General features: G+C 42.4%; 1 pseudogene; it reads left to right on the plus strand.

Moving 5' to 3' along the window:
• Positions 1-1245: 1245 nt before the first annotated feature.
• Positions 1246-1769, plus strand: LOC133773799 (large ribosomal subunit protein uL24-like; annotated as a pseudogene).
• The last annotated feature ends 10914 nt before the right edge of the window (positions 1770-12683 follow it).

Consider the following 12683-nt stretch of genomic DNA (forward strand, 5'->3'; position numbering starts at 1 on the left):
AAATAAACTTTTATTTCTCAACCTAAGTTCCATCAATTTCAAGATATCTTTGCAGACAATGGTACCAGGCATTTACTGCATCCCTGAAGTATGGAGGGGCCTGGGAATTTAACCCTATCGATACAGGGTTTTTGTGTTTTTTCTTTTTTTTTTTTTTTACATTATTGACTGAAGAAAATGGGTGCCCTCTAAAAAATTTTTAAGGTTAATAAATTAAAAGAGGTCAGAAGGCACTGCATGAGGACTACAAGGTGGATGCTGAATGATTTCCCATAGAAACTGCACAACATTGTACTCATTTGATGAGAGGAATAAGCGGATACATTGTGGTGGTGAAGGGCTCTCTGGTGAAGCTTTCACAGATATTTTTACTGCTAAGCCTTTGGCTTACTTTCTCAAAACCCTCTCATAAGAAGTAGATATTATTGTTATTTGGCCCTCTTATTTGGTCAACAAGAAAAATGCCTTGTACAACCAAAAAACACTGTGGCCCCTGAGCTTTGCTCTTGACTGGTCCCTCTTTCTTTGACAAGACCACTTCTATCCCTGAGTAACCACTGCTTTGATTGTGCTTTGTCTTCAGGACTATACTGGTAGAGCCATGTGTTATCACCTATGACAATTCTCTGATGAAATGTATCAGGATATTGATCTCACTTGTTTAAAATTTCTGTTGAAAATTCTGTTCTCATCTGCAGTTGACATGGGTATAACAGTTTTAGTACCCATTCCGCATAAAGTTTGCTCACTTTAGTTTTTCAGTCAGAATTGTGTTCATTGAGGAAATGGAGTTGTCTATGGTATTGGCTATTGCTTCTGCTATTAATCATTAGTCTTCTCCAAATAGGGCACAAACAAGAATACTTTGGTTACTCATAAATTGATGGGGATGATTTCCCACTGTGGGCTTCATCTTCAACACCATCTCATTCTAAAACTGAGTTATCAGGGACTCTGAGATGGCTGAACAGGGAAAAGACATGCTGATTTTGACCAAGAGAAGGTAACAGAAGAAAAATGAAGGAAGTGCATTTCCAGGGGAAAGTTGGAGAGAAGTTTACAGTGGAAACTCTACAGAAAGAAGAGGGACACCATGGAGCAGCCTGGACAGTACACACAGCAGCAAGTGGGGACAACACCTGTGACTCCTGCTGTTGGGGGCTGGAGGAGATACCATCCTCTGAGAGTGAAGTGAGAGCAGACTGTGGCAGTACATGTCACTGGTAATATTGCCCTGGGGGCTTTTCCCTTTGGTGGCCATCGCCGGAGCGGCAGCTGCCAAAATGAAGTTCAACCCCTTTGTGACTTCTGATTGGAGCAAGAACCGGAAAAGGCATTTCAATGCCCCTTCCCACATTTGCCAGAAGATTATGTCTTCTCTCATTTCCAAAGAGCTGAGACAGAAGTACAACGTGCGATCCATGCCTATCCGAAAGGATGATGAAGTGCAAATTGCTTGAGGACACTACAAGGGCCAGCAAATTGGCAAAGTAGTCCAGGTTTACAGGAAGAAATACGTCATCTACATTGAGCGGGTGCAGCAAGAAAAGGCCAATGGCACAACTGTCCATGTGGGCATTCACCCCAGCAAGGTGGTTATCACTAGGCTAAAGCTGGACAAAGACTGCAAAAAGATCCTGGAACGGAAAGCGAAGTCTCGTCAAGTAGGAAAGGAGAAGGGCAAATACAAGGAAGAAACGATGGAGAAGATGCAAGAATAAAATCATCTTATATATGCAGCTTTCATTAAAAACAGAAATGAAAAAAAATATTACCCTGGGGGAGAATCTTGTAGCCCACAGTGACTTTGAGTCCAGTCTGGGCCTTAGTAAGGGACAGGGTACCCACCTAATCCAGTGAAGGAAAAGCACATTTCTTTTTCCCCATCCCCTTACAAGGACACCGGGGAACCAGTAGGGAGAAAGTTGCATCTTAATACAAGTAGTGGCTGCAGTGGCTCGCGCACACTCATGTGCAGCTAGGGGATTTTTTCAGGGGGATAAATCTGCATTCCCCACTGACTTGAATCTGGCCTGGAGAGTTGGCAGGAGGCTGGACACCGACCTAGGACTGTGACACACTCCCACCCCTCAACTCTATCACAGGCTCTAGGGCTCAAACCAATAAGGCAGAATGCCTACAGGCAGCTGGCTCTGGGAATGCTTCTGCTTTCTCCATGGACAGGGCTAGCAAGGATGGCTCAAGTAATTGGGTTCCTGCCACCCACACAGAAGACCTGGGTTGAATTCCCAGCTCCTGGCTTTGGCCCAGGCCTGGTCCTTCTGATGTTAGCATTTAGATGGTAATGTTCTCTCCATCTCAAACAAATAAATACTAATCTAGAAAAAAAAATTTAAGTCCATTACTGATAAAAACTCTCAGTAAACTAGGAATATAAAGGAACATCCTCAACCTGATTTAAAAAAAATTAAACAACAGCTAATGTTATACTCAATAATGCCATATTGAATCCTCTGCTGTCAGGAGAAAGACAAGGGTTTCACTCTCACCAATTCCATTCAACACCATACTGGAGATTGTAGCTGGCATAATACAGCAAGAAAAACAAGTAAAAGTCATCCATATTGAAAGAAAAGTAAAAATTGGCCACCGCCGCGGCTCAATAGGCTAATCCTCTGCCTGCGGCGCCAGCACACCAGGTTCTAGTCTCGGTTGGGGCGCCAGATTCTGTCCCGGTTGCTCCTCTTCCTGTCCAGCTCTCTGCTGTGGCCCGGGAGTGTATTGGAGGATGGCCCAGGTCCTCGGGCCCTGCACCCGCATGGGAGACCAGGAGAAGCACCTGGCTCCTGGCTTCGGATCATTGCGGTGTGCCAGCTGCAGCGCGCCAGCTGCAGCGGCCATTGGAGGGTGAACCAACAGCAAAGGAAGACCTTTCTCTCTGTCTCTCTCTCTCTCTCACTGTCCACTCTGCCTGTCAAAAAAAAAAAAAAAAGTAAAAATCGTGGTCGTTGCTGTAGCATAGTAGGTACGCTAAGTCTCTGCCTGTGGCACCAGCCAGTTCATGTCCCGGCTGCTCCTCTTCCCATCCAGCTGTTATAAATCTTTTAAAAAAAAGATCTAGTTTGTAGAGCTTGATGAAATTATATAAAATTACTGTAACTAATAGATGAATTTTTTAAGGTTGCAGGATAAAAAACTGATATATACAAACCTATTGTATTTGTCAATAAACAATAAAACTGTATGACAACAATGATATATAAAGTCAAGATCAGGTGCTCAAAGTTAGTGTGGTCTTTTTTTAAAAGATTTATTTTATTTATTTGAAAGAGTTACAGAGAGGTAGACACAGAGAGAGAGGTCTTCCATCCGCTGGTTCACTCCCCAGATGGCCGCAACTGCTGGAGCTGCGCCGATCCAAAACCAGGAGCCAGGAGCTTCTTCCTGGTCTCCCACGTGGGTGCAATGGCCCTAGGACTTGGGCCATCCTCCACTGCCCTCCCAGGCCATAGCAGAGAGCTGGATGAGAAGAGGAGCAGCTGGGACTAGAACCGGCGCCCATATGCATGCCCAGGGCTTTAGCCTGCTGTGCCACAGCACCAGCCCCTAGTGTTGTCTTAATTAAGTTCCTTGCATTGCCCAGCAGGAGCTTAATATCACATGACTTTAGAAGTTGATGATTTATATGCCATGTTGAAATCCCCATGTAACTACTAAAAGAACAGAAATAGAAAATACAGCTTTCATAGTACTAAGGAGGAAAAATTGTATTGAGAAAAAACAGAAGGGGATAAAACAGGAAATTAAAGCAGATTGGAGCAAATTTGAATGTTGAGGGGAAGAATCCAGAAGAGGAGAGTGATGACTTGCGGGAGAAATGGGAAATATGGAGCAAGGTTTCTGTGAAGAGAAGAAAGGAATGGGATGAGAGCACACAGGGAGGGGTTCACTGGAGGAGGAGGGAGAAAGGGGATGTGTTTTGAGGAAGGGAGACTTGTGGGTTTGGTCTCAAGAAATGGTGACATTCATGTCAGAAAGCCCTAAGTGAGACAAGGACATCTGCTGGAATAAGGAAGAGGTAGGGAAGTGTGAGGAATTGAGAACTTCTGCCCAGGATGAATAGAAAGTACAATTAGAGACGCACTCAGCCCCTTCACAATTGTACCTGCTTGGTCTCCTAAAACACTGCTCCCTGACTGTGAAGACATTTAGAACTCTAGCTGAGCCAGATCTGAAATAATTTTTTTGCTTCATAAGCAATTCAATGTCCCTATTTTGCAAATATTCCCAAGAAATTAAATCATGGAATTATGAAAGCTTGGTATACTAGAGCATGGAGGAAACTGAAGATCATTTTTACAGAAGAGAAAGTTTCAGAAATTAGTTCAGTTTTCCTTCTCCAGACCTTTCCTTTATTACTTTTATTTAAAAAGAAGACTGGCAACACTAGATGATTAGCAGTTCACATTTCTGTAGGAGTTTATTAAAAAAAAAAATTCTAATTATTTTGACAAAATACACCTAACATAAAATTTACTATTGTAACCATTTTTAAGTGTGAGTTTAGTGACATTATGTGCATTCACGTTGTTATGTAACGTTTACCATCTTCCTTCTCTGAATGCTTTCTTCTTCTAAAAATGAAACTCTACACCCATTAAACAGGACTTCATTCTCAATGCAGTTGACTGGCTCTACAGCTTCCACATGCATAACAACAAGGTTCTCAGGCTCTCTTAAAGTATCCCATTGTTATTCTTGGAGAGCTTGAGGAAATTGTCACATATACATATAAATACATATAAAATTAGAAAAATGGTTTTAAACAATTTTTAAAATTCACTACACTTTTTTTTTTAGCAGTTTTAAGATGATGGGAAAATCTAGCAGAGTTCCTGTGTACCCATCTCACCTACTCCCCATTCCCAGGAGTTTCCCTATTAATATTATCTTGCATTAATGTGGTACATTTGTTATCATTGATGGTCCTTTATTGATATATTATGAATTAAAGTCTAAGAGTCCTCCCTATGTTGTGTAGTTCCTCGAGTCTGGACAAATGTACACCGACATTTAGTGTCTAACACAATAGTTTCACTGCCTTCCAAATCCTTCCCTGTCCACTAGCCCCTTGGCAACCACAGTCTCCATAATTTTGCCTTTTCCAGAATGTCATGTAACCAGAATCACATGGTATATAGCATTTTTAACTGGCTTCATTGTGTTAGTAATATATTTGAACTTCTTCCATGTCTGTTCATAGCTTGATAGCGTTTTCTTTTTCAGCACTGAATAATACTGTATTTTATTGTGTGGAGGTGCCTCAATTCGTTTATTCACTTACTGTAGGACATATTGGCTGCTTCCAAGTTTGGACAACTATGAATAAAGTTGTTATAAACATTCATGTGCAGATTTTTGTATGGAAGTAAGTTTTTGATTCATTTGGGTAAATACCAAGGAGTACTGTTATCGAATCACGTGTTCAGAATGGGGAGAGTTTTTGTAAGAAACTGTTTCCCATAGTGATTGTACCATTTTAAGTAAATAAGTGTTTCTCTTGCCTACATTCTCACAAAACGGTGTTGTCAGTGTTTTGAACATCAGCCATTATTGTTCTAGTTTTCAATCCCTAATGATATGTGATGTTGAACACGCTTCCATATGCTTATTTACCAACTGCATATTTCCTTTCTTAAGATGTCCAGATTTTCAGCTCTTTTTTAAAAGTCAGTTCCTTGTATTCTTATTGTTGAACTTTAGAAATACTTCAAATATTTTGGATACCAATCATTTATAAGAAATATATTTTATAATTATTTTCCTCCTGGTCTGTGGCTTATCTTTTCATTGTTTTAAAGGCATCTTTCACAGAAGAAAGGGTTTTGAATTTTAATGAAGTCCAACTTCTTTTCTTTCAGATTGCACATTTGGTCTTGTATCTAAATATTAATCAAACTCAAGGTCAGCTAAATTTTCTCCTCTGTTATCTTCTAGAAGCTTTACAGTTTTGTGTTTTATATTTAGGTCTATGACATATCCCATTTTCTTTCTTGACTAGTCTATAATTTTCATTTTAATGATTGCATTTGTGATATTTTCTGTTTTGCACTGTAAGTGGCATTCTGAAAATAAGGTTTCTTCTCATTTTCAATTTAACTTCCTTTTCTGTTTCTTTTCCACAGATATTTCTTTTATTATAATCTGCTATAACTTTTAATTGCTTGGATACAGGCAATAACTTCTTTAGTGGTGAACACACTATGCAATTAATAAATTATCAAAGATTTCTCATTTAAAGATGGGAATCATTTAAGCTCCACAAGAAATTCACCCAACAGACATATAACTCAATGTATATTATCCAAGTCAATGGAAACCACACAGCTGAAAAGCCGTGAAAACTCAAGAGTCCCTAAAATGGAACATTCACAGAAAGCATGGTGTTCTAAATGAGCTTGAGCTGGTAGCATGCTATTAATGAACCTGCAGTCGGCCTTTGCAGCCTAACACATATGGTGACAGGTGGAGAAACTACAAATAGCCTTGGCCTAAGAATGGAAAAAATGATAAGCCAGGGCCAAGGCTTTCAAAGTGACTTAATGACAGGAATGCAAGGGGCAGACCTGAGGACACAGAATAACGGATTACAGGCCTCCCAAAGAACCTTTGAGCACAGGGGATCTGGGCTGCAAGCCACCCTCATGCTGTCCCCACGTAGACTCGGATAGTAAATGCCAAGATGCCAGTTTGTGAGTGTGCTGAGACCCACAACGTGTCAATACAGGGTGTCTCATGAATATCAACTTCCTAAATACAACACAACACTCTCTAAGTCTTTGTCAGTACAGCCGACTGAGTTACTATGAACTGCACATTTCCTGGGATAATCAGTGGGTGCTGATCCGTGTTGGGTTTGGGTGCTAATAAAGAGTGGAAAGCAATTTAGCCCACCTGTTGGCTGTATCACGTTACCTGAAAGCTGGGTGAAGGGACTTGCGTGAGGGATTTAGGAGCTCTGGTTTTTAATCCCAGCTCCACATGTCGACTCATTGAACACTTCTGGCATTTGGATTTCCTCATCTTTAAAATTGGAATATGAGTTGACTTTATTGGTAAGGTGACTATGAGTAATTAACTAATGTGTTAGTGTGTCTGGTGCTATATATTTGAAGTAGAGAGCCAAACACGAATTCTAGATGTGATTCTGCCTCCTCCTGCCCCAGTTTCCTCCTAGTAAGTGGTAGCTTTGGGATCCGCAAGGAGGGAAGGCCTATACTTCCGGGAATGGAGAGTCCCTGCCTGTACTTCGGGGGAAGAAAAGTCCTTGTCAAGGTCCCCACGGGTGCCTAAAGGTTAACCAATGAGGATCAGACCTGCCTCAACATTTAACCCCCACGCCCTGTATCTATAAAAGGAGGCCTCCCAATCTCTGACATGTGACTACCGCGGCCCCCACTCTTGCTCTGTTGGGACCTGTGAACCTCGCCCAGGAGCGGAATCCCAAAAAAACCTTGTGAATTAATTGATTCGTCTGCCTGGGAAGATTTGTTACGTGCCGGACACCTTGCAGTAAGGACATACATGTGACCTCCAAAAGTGCTTCAATTCTGAAGTTGATCACTTTGGCCCTTGCCTAAGGCAGTGGTTCTCAACCACCAACATGAGATAGAATCACCTTGGGGCTCAGGACTGGGCATTTCTAACAAGTTCTCAGATGTGGCTGATCCTCCTCTCCAGGGACCCACATCTGAGAACCATAGGTAGGTACAAAAACTCTGGCCAAAGGAGAGGGAGTGAAAGAAACTTACTCATAATCCAGGCAATTTCATGGATGTGTACCCTATGTAGTCCCACAGTTCCCATGGCCCAGAGTCCCATGCTTGGTTCAACATTCTACTGTTATGAACAACTTGAAATTCTTAATGTTGGGCCAAATTCCTGATATACTTTGCCAAATAAATTACATAGCTAGTCCTGTCTGTAGTTTTGGCTTTTCAAATAAACATTGGTTGGCCGGCGCCACGGCTGAATAAGCTAATCCTCCGCCTTGCGGCGCTGGCACACCGGGTTCTAGTCCTGGTCGGGGCGCCAGTTGCTCCTCTTCCAGTCCAGCTCTCTGCTGTGGCCCGGGAGGGCAGTGGAGAATGGCCCAAGTGCTTGGGTCCTACAGCCTCAAGGGAGACCAGGAGAAACATCTGGCTCCTGGCAATGGATCAGCGTGATGCGCTAGCCATTGGGGGGTGAACCAACGGAAAAAGGGAGACATTTCTGTCACTGTCTCTCTCACTGTCCACTCTGCCTGTCAAAAAAGTAAAAATTAAAAAAAAATAAAATAAACATTGGTTGAATGAGCTAATGTAATCTTAGAAAGACACCTTGAAAACTACAAAGAACATTCAAGCTACTTCTATACCCAAAAACACAGGTTCACTTAGAAATAATTCTTTTAGTTACGGTATAGCATCTTGCCAGTCTGCTAATCCATCCAGTAGAGACTGCATTGTATAAGCAGGCACTCTTTAGACCAAAAGAGGACATAGACAGTCTCTGTCTTCCTCTTTAAGAGCCTCCTTCTTTTGACTTTTCCTTTTCTCTGCACACTTAGCAGACAGGGCTTCCAAGCACCTTGACAGGTCACTCCCAGGATTTCTAGCAGGAAAGGCCTGTTGCATTTCAAAGCATGTCTTCAGGGAGAAAGCCACATTATTATATAAATACGCATAGTTTTTGGAGGTAGGGTAGAGGACTTCATCCTTTAAATCAGAGAAGAACTGGCAGAACCCTGTCAGTCCAGCCTACCTCTCAGACCAAAGATCACACTATCCTTACCTTATCAAGAGGGATCCTTTTGGTACCTCAGTTGGAGGCACACCCAGGTAAGACTCCAACTACACAACCGAGATGATCATAAGCAAAGTCAAAGCTAGATATTCTCATCCACAAAAGGAAGAGATCCACTTCTTTTTCAGGGTGGGATTTCCTGTGTTACCACTCCTCTTGTACTTGTTTTCCTCCCAGTCATAGCTGATAATAGCCCTTGGATTTCATTGAGTCCTGTAGTCATGACAATAGTGTAGGGAAATGTAAAGCCAAAATCCATTCATATTGTTTTCCTGGGGCAATTGGCACCTAGCTTACAGAAATAAACAGTCTAGAAAAGTTTTTCCAAGAAAACATAAGAATGGGAGATTGATGAAGCCATTGGCTAGATTAAGAGTTTATCAGGGGGCTGGCACTGTGGTGTAATGGGTAAAGCCGCCGCCTACAGTGTTGGCATCCCATGTGGGCTCCAGTTCAAGTCCTGGCTGCTCCACTACCGATCCAGCTCTGTGCTATGGCCTGGAAAAGCAGTAGAAGATGGCCCATGTCCTTGGGCCCCATGGGGAAACCCAGAAGAAGCTACTGGCTCCTGGCTTCAGATTGGCCCCATTCTGGCCATTGTGGCCATTTGGGGAGTGAACCAGCAGAGGGAAGACCTTTCTCTCTGTATCTCCCTCTCACTGTCTGTAACTGCCTCTCAAATAAAAAAAATAAAAAATCTTTAAAAAAAAAGGTTTATCAGGCTGAGAAAGATTTGTTGTCTTAAAGTGATAGCTGGTGCTTACTAAGAATAGTGGTTCAAATACTGTTGTAGGAAAGATAGTCTGGGATGATAAGGTGTTAGCAGACTGGAGTTACCTTTCATCTATGTGGAGAAACCACTCTGAAAACACCAAAGAACCCAAGCCCCCACGGCCTCACTGCTTGTATACAGCAGTGGCCCAAGCACTTGGGCCATCCTCCACTGCCTTCCCGGGCTACAGCAGAGAGCTGGACTGGAAGAGGAGCAACAGGGACAGAATCCGGCACCCCAACCGGCACTAGAATCTGGGGTGCTGGCGCCACAGGTGGAGGATTAGCCAAGTGAGCCACGGCGCCAGGCCCAGCCTTTCAATAGAAGTTGTCTCCAAGGTCTGAGAGATTTTAGGTAGATCTGGCTTTACTGCTTCCCTGTTTTAACAGCTACATATCATTAACCAAAACAACACTAAAAATAGCTTGCCAATCAATGTGTTTAAAATCTAATAGGAATGTTTTAATACAGTGCAATCCTTTGCTTCAGGGTTGAGCAAAGCATGTATAATTACCTTTACTTCTTTATTTTTTTTAAATTTTGATGTAAAAATGAGCTTTGCTTAAATCTGTTTTTTTTTTTTTCAATTTATGTGTGCAGTAAATCAAGAAGCTATAAGACACAATTTACATATTCTGGAACTGATAGAAGAGTGTTACCAACTCAAAGCAATACTTACATAATGTCATAACTATACATCAACATAGTAATAAATAAAGATGACATATTTTTCTTGGGAAAAAACTGCATCTTCATGTTGATACGGCTGTAGAGTAAGAACTCAGAAGAACTAAGAGTTGCTGTTAGTCACCATTCTTCTCTGGATGATGGTAGGATTCCACCTGCCTCCTCTGGGGATCTAATCCATCCCATACAGACTGACCTTGCCATGTAGCAGCTCTAGCCACATCACTTGTATTCAATTCCCTTATCAAGCCAATTGAACTAAAGGAGAGGACAACTTGGGCTGTCCCAGAGGCAGCCAGCATGAGGCTGGGGAATGTTGAACTGCATGTCATGCCCTTCGCTGCCCAGATGAGCGAACAGTACAGTCGGTATGGCTAAAGGTGATCCCAAGAACACAAAGGGCAAGATGCCTGCTTATGCCTTTGGGCAAATGTGCAGAGAACACTAGAAAAAAATCCCAAAGCCCCAGTCAATTTTGCAGAATTTTCCAAGAAGTGCTCTGAGAAGAGGAAGATGATGTCTGGGAAAGAAAAGTTAGATCTGAGAAAATGGAAAAGGTAGATAAAATATTCTGTGATTGGGAAATTTGGGTTCAAGCCTTCATCAAAATAGTGTGAAAGCAATGTGAAAGTTGTCAGAACCAAAATGGAGTCACCTGTGTCAACCCTAACAAAAATAAGTCCAGGAGGTTATGAAGGAAGTGTTCTTATGCATAATTGCCCGATAGCAATGATCACAAATGACTGCCAGAACTACAGCATTACACAGAGGTCACTAGAACCTTGCACCAAAAAGTACTTCTACATGGACCAGCAACTAGCCTGTTCAACATCTGGTAAACATCACCCTTGTTATTAGTCATTTTTGTCTTTAGAAACTTTCCCTTGAGTGTGGGCATATAGCCTGGCAGTTAAGATGCCTGTGTCTCATAGGAGAGTGCCCGAGCTTGATTCCTGGCTTCAGCTCCTGCCTCTAGCTTCCTGGCAATGTAGACCCTGAGAGGCAGGGGTGGTGGCTCAAGAATTTGGATTCCCAGCACCCATGTGGGAGGCTTGGTTTGAGTTCTCTCAGCTCCAGGTTTTCACCCTGTGCTGTGGCACTGGCCACTTGTGAATTTGGGGAATAAGCCAGTGGATATTAGTGTTTTCTCTCTGCTTCTCAAATTTAAAAAAGAAAAAAAATCATTTAACTTTCCCTTGTTTCAACCTGTGTAAATAAGCCCAGAGTTTACTCCAGCATGTATATTCCCATTGCCATTCTTTGCTGTCCCCTTCATAATTCTCTAGTACTTCCAAATAAATATCATTAGCCTTCTGAGAGTCTCTCTCCCTTTCTCTGTGATTGCTGTTTGTTTCTATTCAGGTTTACAGGGGACAAGAAGAGAAAGGACCTTTATGACCCCCAAAGACCACCATCTGTTTTCTTCCTGCTTTGTTGAGAGTTCTACTCAAAGATCAAAACCACACATTCTGGTATCTCTTTTGGAGACATGGCATAAAGCTTGGTAAGATTTGGGATAACTTGCAGGACAGTGAAAAGCAGCTTCACATCACTGGGACAGTGAAGCTGAAGAGGTACAAGGGTGTTGGTGACCCTTAGTCTGAAGGAAAATTTGATGGTATAAAGGGTCCTGCTAAAGGTTCCCTGAGAAAGGTGGGATATGAAAATAAGGAGAGGAGGAGTAATAAAAAACAAACAAGCAGGCTGGCGCCGCGGCTCACTAGGCTAATCTTCCGCCTGTGGCGTAGGCACACCGGGTTCTAGTCCCGGTCGGGGCGCCAGATTCTGTCCCAGTTGCCCCTCTTCCAGGCCAGCTCTCTGCTATGGCCCGGGAGTGCAGTGGAGGATGGCCCAAGTGCTTGGGCCCTGCACCCACAAGGGAGACCAGGAGAAGCACCTGGCTCCTGGCTTTGGATCATCGCGATGCGCCGGCTGTAATGCGCCGGCCGTGGTGGCCATTGTGGGGTGAACCAACAGCAAAGGAAGACCTTTCTCTCTGTCTCTCTCTCTCTCTCACTGTCCACTCTAGTTGTCAAAAATAAATAAATAAATAAATAAGCAAACAAGCAAACAAACAAAAACTGTCCATCTGTATCCTTGTGAATACCTTAGCATAGTGGGGCACTGTAATTGACATCTACTGTCCTCATTAGGTTTAATTACAGAATTTGATCATGATCATATTGTAGTCTTCAGAGTGCTCTAGAAGATGTCAGTGGTTTACATGAAGTAGCCATGGGCAACATCTTGAAATGGTCTTGAGGTTGTACATATTCCCAAATATTTTTAAAATGAAGTCACTCTCATGCTCTTCTCACTCCATGTACTTTACTTTTGGCATGATGAGATACTTAAACATGTTTCTGTCCAAATTTTCTGTTTATTTATGTATTTATATTTATTTAAGAGGCAGAGGAAG

The sequence above is a fragment of the Lepus europaeus genome, chromosome 14 (assembly GCF_033115175.1).
Source record: "Lepus europaeus isolate LE1 chromosome 14, mLepTim1.pri, whole genome shotgun sequence".
Classification (NCBI taxonomy): Eukaryota; Metazoa; Chordata; class Mammalia; order Lagomorpha; family Leporidae; genus Lepus; species Lepus europaeus.